This window comes from Myotis brandtii, unplaced genomic scaffold (assembly GCF_000412655.1).
Source record: "Myotis brandtii unplaced genomic scaffold, ASM41265v1 scaffold112, whole genome shotgun sequence".
Lineage (NCBI taxonomy): Eukaryota > Metazoa > Chordata > Mammalia > Chiroptera > Vespertilionidae > Myotis > Myotis brandtii.
Genome location: NW_005353838.1, coordinates 15,470,441 through 15,476,280, shown reverse-complemented (window position 1 = coordinate 15,476,280; position 5,840 = coordinate 15,470,441). Strand labels below are relative to the sequence as shown.

The 5,840-nt window shown below is 48.6% G+C and overlaps 1 protein-coding gene across 9 annotated transcripts in view; it reads right to left on the bottom strand.

Moving 5' to 3' along the window:
* The window catches only part of HDAC4 (histone deacetylase 4), a 202,532-nt gene that overhangs the window by 151,339 nt on the left and 45,353 nt on the right, over positions 1 to 5,840 (bottom strand). The gene's annotated exons all lie outside the window — the stretch shown is intronic.

Genomic DNA, 5,840 nt, shown 5'->3' with positions numbered 1-5,840 from the left:
CAAGGCACAGCAGGCTGACAGCGATGCAGTGCAGGGAAGGTGGCCCTGCGGGGTGAGAGGGCAGCACATGAGGCTGGAGAACCACAAGCAGTCAGGAGGGGCCCTGGGTGCACTTCTCGGCAGGGGAGAACCATGGAAGGGCTTGGGAGCCAACCAACCCAGGAGACGGCACACCAGTCAGGACTGGCATTCCAAGCTTCCCCTGAGAATGGGCACAGCAATTTCTTTCCTGTTCCCTGTCACGTTAGGCCTTCCTGAAGGCACAGGGTGAGGGCCCAAGTCTGGGAGGGAAGGTGCACAGGGGAGAAGGGCCTTTGTCCAAGCCAAGTGCAGGTCCAAGTGGGCACACAGGCCACACCCCAAAGAGACATACACAGGTTGAGTGGAAAAGAGCACATTGAAGGTCTCCGAAGGCTGACACTAATAGCATTAGGGTGAACCACCTCTGCTCCCACCACAGGGCCCCATGCCGTGCGGGTCACACAGCAGGCATCACTGGGTCCTCTGAAACAGAAGAGCAGCCCTGCACGCAGCTGGCCTGCCCCCAAAGCCCTGACCTGGTTGCCTCTGTGTCCCCCACTCGCCCCCAAAGCACTGGGACAGAAAGCACTGCTGCTTTCCCAGCAATTCCATCCTGGGCAGGGACGTTCCCCAGGAGTTCTGGCCTTAACTAACTCCAAACACTCGGGTTCTCAGGTCTGGCGGACACAAATAAATAAGACAACTCTTCTCCCAATAGGACAACCTCCACACCAAGTTCTCTGCCACTCAAAGCCACCTGGAGACTGGGGTTTCTGAGAAATAAATTTGTGCTCACCATCAGCTTCAGATCATTATGTCACCAAACCCCCCACACAGATGGGAAAGAGAGAGAAAACAGATCAGCAAGAGAGTGGCAAGCCCAGGGGAGAGGAAGGTGTGGTTCACTTAACTCTGAGTGAGCCCTCCAGGGCAGTCTGCTGAGAAGTGCCTCCCCAGCCAGGATCCCTGCTACCACAAGCATTTAAGCTGCTTTTAAAAATACTTGACAGTCTAATTTGCAAAGAAAAATTTTTGAGTATGGAGACATATCTCCTACTATGTATCAAAGTAACTTGCCCGAGGGTTTTAGCTTGCTTTAGCTTACCTCCTAAAAAGCTTCTTGACCCTCCCTCTACAACCACCTCCCTGCCCCTAACACTGACACAGCACTCTTCCTCTTCAACCAGGAAAGACTGATTCAGGAGCAACTGCAGAGAGGTCTAGGAACTGGAGATAAAGGGCAGGGCAAGTGTGTGGCCACATCCCCAGGCAGGGAAAGGAGCTGGGAGGTGACTGCTCAGCAGCGGTGGCCCACAGGCCCTGTGCCCTCTCTAGATCTCAGAGCACTTTCAAATTCAAGCGTAATAATAGCCTTTACTTGCAAAAACAAAGCCATGATTTGCAGTTCCCTGGAGACTTGCCTCCTAGAGGGTGAGGCCTGAGATCTGCGCAAGCAGAGGAGACTTTGTTTTATGTGCTGAAAACAGTGACTAAATAAATGAATTATTAAATGAATCAATGAACAAACTGTCTACCTGGCACCAAGCTACAAGCTTATACTCAATCCCCTAAGCCTTATGACAAATGCATGAGATAGGGTTTGTTACCCCCATCTGACAGATGAGAAAGAGTGAGGCACAAAGAAATTGAGCAACGTTGCCACTATCTGAGATGCAAAGCATGGATGCAGACTGGCCTCGCTAACATCAAAGTGAGTCCCCTCCACTGTCCCAACAGAAACCAGAGTCCTGGCTCCCAGATGGAGCACGGATGAAGGAAAATGTCCCACCAGGAGGACAGGTGTGACAGAGGCAAAGGGAGGAGTGAACACAAAAAAAGAAGCAAAGTCATTAGCTGCAGATCTCCAGTGAAACACCCACTGTGCCTCCTGCCAGTAGGTGACAAATGGGACCCAGAATTAGCCCCTGTCAGCCGGGCTGCAAGGAAGAAACTGGAAGAAGGCTAGTCAGTGAAAATGTTTCCATGTCCTCCCCAGCAGAGAAGCTTGGCTGCATAATTAAATAGAGATATTCCTTCTGGGAAAAAGAACAAATGCAAATTCTTCTTGCTGGGTTTCTCCAGCCCTTTTCAAAGCCAGGAGTGTAGCTCTCGGAAGTTTCCCTCCCCACATTCCAGAACGTGTACTGTGGCCCATGAACCATGTTCAGCCCACCTCAGGAACCTTCGCTAACAGGGCCCTTGAGCCTCTCTCCAAAGCACACTAATCTCCAGGAACCTGGGATTTTAGGCTTGTTGGCTGAGGAACTAGTCACTGTTGATAAAAGTTCCTCCTAACACCTGAGATGCACACTGGCTCTGTTTTGTCAACCATGGAAAGAAAACATGTTGGTAAAAAGAAAACAGAACATGCCATATGGAAGTTCACACTGTACATGCTTTCATTTGTAACTATGCCAACATCCCATGAGATGGGGACAAAGTGAGAAACCATTTGTATCACCTGAAGAAAGCGAGCCACAGCACTCAGATAAACTTGTTCCAAACTCCTCTGTGTGAATGCCCAAGAAGGTGGACAAAGACAAAGCTGTTTCAGAGTAGCTGGCCACAGTAAGCATTCTGGTACCTGTGACCAACGAAGCCACTGAGTGAATGACAGGGTAGTTGTGAAGAAATTAGCTGGATACAGAGGCAGAACTGAGAGTGAACATACAGAGGTGAAAGACTTAGGGAGTAAAATGAGATGGCACAACATTTGTTTACTTGGGATCTCTGGCGAAAAGAGCAAAGAAAACGATACAATGTTTGAAGAAGCACTGGCTGAGGATTTCTAGCATTGATAAAAGCACAGATTCACAAGCACAGAAGGAAAACTTACACCAAGGGACAAAGGTGTGTCCACACCTAACACATCTGCACAGAACTGTGATGATGAAGACAATGTTAGCAGTCAGAACAGGCCGACCTGGAAGGGACGACCACTGTGCAGGCATCACACTTCACAACCACAGGAGCCACAGACAGGAAGAACACCCTACCTGTTGCAAAAGGTGGGGGGAAAGGTCCTCTTGAGAGGTTTTAAATGATCCTTCAAGAATGAGGGTGAGATAAGAGACATTCTCAGGTAAACAAAACCACTTTATCACCAATAGACCTTCTAACACTGTTCTTGAGGGATGTGCATCAGGTGGAAAGAGTGGGACCAGGAAGGAGGGTCTGCCATGCAGCAGGGAATGAAGAGCACCTGCACTGGGACACCACAGGACTGGAGATGACCGGAGCACTGCAGGTTCTGAGGACGGTGCACTACAGGAGAACTGGATGTTTGTTAACACCTGCCATTAGGATTGTTAGTGTAGGCAGCTAGCTCGATATTAACAAAAGAGAAGGGAACAAAACTGGCTAAGCCTAAGCCTGATTAAGTCTCGAAGTTACTGCGTCAGACACCACAGGTGAAAGCCGAACCCCCATTAAGGGGATTCACTTCCCTCTTCCCCCCAGGTAGGAAGGAAGAACAGGCTTTCCCATCTCCCCAGAGGGCAACCAGTCCACTTGCCTGGACTATGGGGAGGAATAAACAATAAAGGGGGAACTCCTATGCACTGTAGAAACCAAAACCGTGCAGGGATGAGGCAAAACTTTGAGGCATGGGCAGTAGGAGCCAAATAGCAACATAAATGGGCAGAGTCTAGCCTGGAAAAATCTGAGGAAAGGATTGTATTGGTTAAGGGGGAGGGCCCAATATAAGCCTGTGAAGGATCAAGAAAAAGATTGGTTAGTTTGAAAGAAAGCCTGTTCTCTCCCAATCCTGAGGTAATATAATCAAAGCTTAACAAAGGCCCCTCTCAGTAGCACGTATCCGTTCCTCCATTGGTTTGCCTGCATTCTCTCTTAGTAGCAGCCATGAGGCTCTAAGTCAGGGGTGGGCAAACTTTTTGACTCGAGGGCCACAATGGGTTCTTAAACTGGACCGGAGGGCCAGAACAAAAGCATGGATGGAGTGTTTGTGTGAACTAATATAAATTCAAAGTAAACATCATTACATAAAAGGGTACGGTCTTTTTTTTTTTTTTAGTTTTTAGTTTTTTTCATTTCAAACGGGCCGAATCCGGCCCGCGGGCCGTAGTTTGCCCACAGCTGCTCTAAGTGCAGGTCCAAGTTGGGTCCAAGCATGGTCCTGGGTGTGGCAGCACAGCTCCAGCTGGAGTGCGGCCAGGAACAGCTAGCCAGATGGGAGCAGAGACTATACTGGACTACTGGAGCCCCAGGTGATGGCATCACAGTTCTGTATCCTGAGCCTCCTGGTGGGCACTTACGCTCACCAGGCCCAGGACTTCTTCCGGAGTGAGAACGGAGCTGAGCCACCTGGTCATGGATGACACATTGGGCAGCTGGGGGCAGTCCTTTGTTACTGCTCCAATAAATCTTACCAGTACACCTCATTCTCGTACGTATGGGTCCCTGAAATATTTTTCTCATGACACTATGGAAGAACCCTATTTCCACGGCAACAGGATGATGCACTTGTCACAATAATGAACCAACAGTGATATATTATCATTAGCTAAAGACCATACTCCATGTAGGTTTCTGAGTTTTCCCTCTGTGTGCTCCAGGAGCCCACCTGACATTCAGTGGTCCTGGCTCCTCTGGGCTGTACTGGTCAGCTATTTTGTGGAATGTCCCTCAGTTGGATTTGTCTGATGTTTTTTTCATAGGGTTTTATGTTTTCAGAAAAAAACACCCCAGAGGTGAAGTGCCCTTCTCCTTACACTATACCAAAGGAGTACACCTATCAACACGACTTTCAAAAACCGGAATGAATATGAAAATACTAGGCGCCAGCACCTGTTGGATATGCCTCACACTGGATTTCAAGGCAATGTGCAGCCTATATAGGAGAAAGGCTGAGGACTAATGGGCTGCAATTCAACCTCAGAAGTTAGGAATGATACCAGATGACAGCAAAATAAAGTAGAAGAGCGGAAATTTAAAAACTAGAAAGCAAACTAAAAAGGGAATAACATCAAAAATTGGTTCTTAAAAATTTAACAAAATATGGTCAAAAGAAAGATATATAATGTTTGAAATGAAAAAGGGTACATAACTCCAAATCCAGCAGAGATTTCAAAAGATAAGAAAATATGATGAACACTTCACAGCGATAAAAGATTTAGATGAAATGAACAAGTTCCATCTGAGCACCTTCAAACAGAAACCCAAGTTCCCAAGGGAGAAGAACCATAACAGAATCACCCCGTAGGCTCTGACAGCACCATTTTGTCGTAAAGCCTATGGCCTGTGCCAGAGGGCCTTATGAGAAACCTGGAACTAGCAAGGAAAGAAGGCTTAAGGTCATCACTGGCTTGCCAGAGTTGGCGCTGCTGGCCAAGGCCAAGTGCGGGGCTGGGGTCCATGCAGTGAGCGCACAGGCCATAACAGCTGTGATGCTGAGGGGCCCGCTGAAAATAGCAGCATTTGTTTATATCGCCTGAGAGCGAGCCTTTCAGCCCTTTGGGAGGGTTGTCCTGGGGTGGAGGTGAGGGCAGGGGCGTGGGGGACATGCAGTCAACAGTGGGGACTTCAGAAGAACGTCATCTAGAAATGGTGGAGCAATAGGTGACTCAGGAAATGACCGAATTCCACCGCTGTTTTCTGGAACTTGGCCTCTAAGGGGAGCAGATGCTCAGTAAGGCAGGGTTGGGCCCAGAGCCAGCCTGCTGTTGAGACCTCACAACTGAAAACAGCTTTAAAGGACAACCTACAATTAACATGGGAACAATTATCTTCCTAATTTAGGTTAATTCTACTGCGCAGCGCTGGTTGGCAGGTTGGGGGGGGGGGGGGGGGCCCTGGGGACA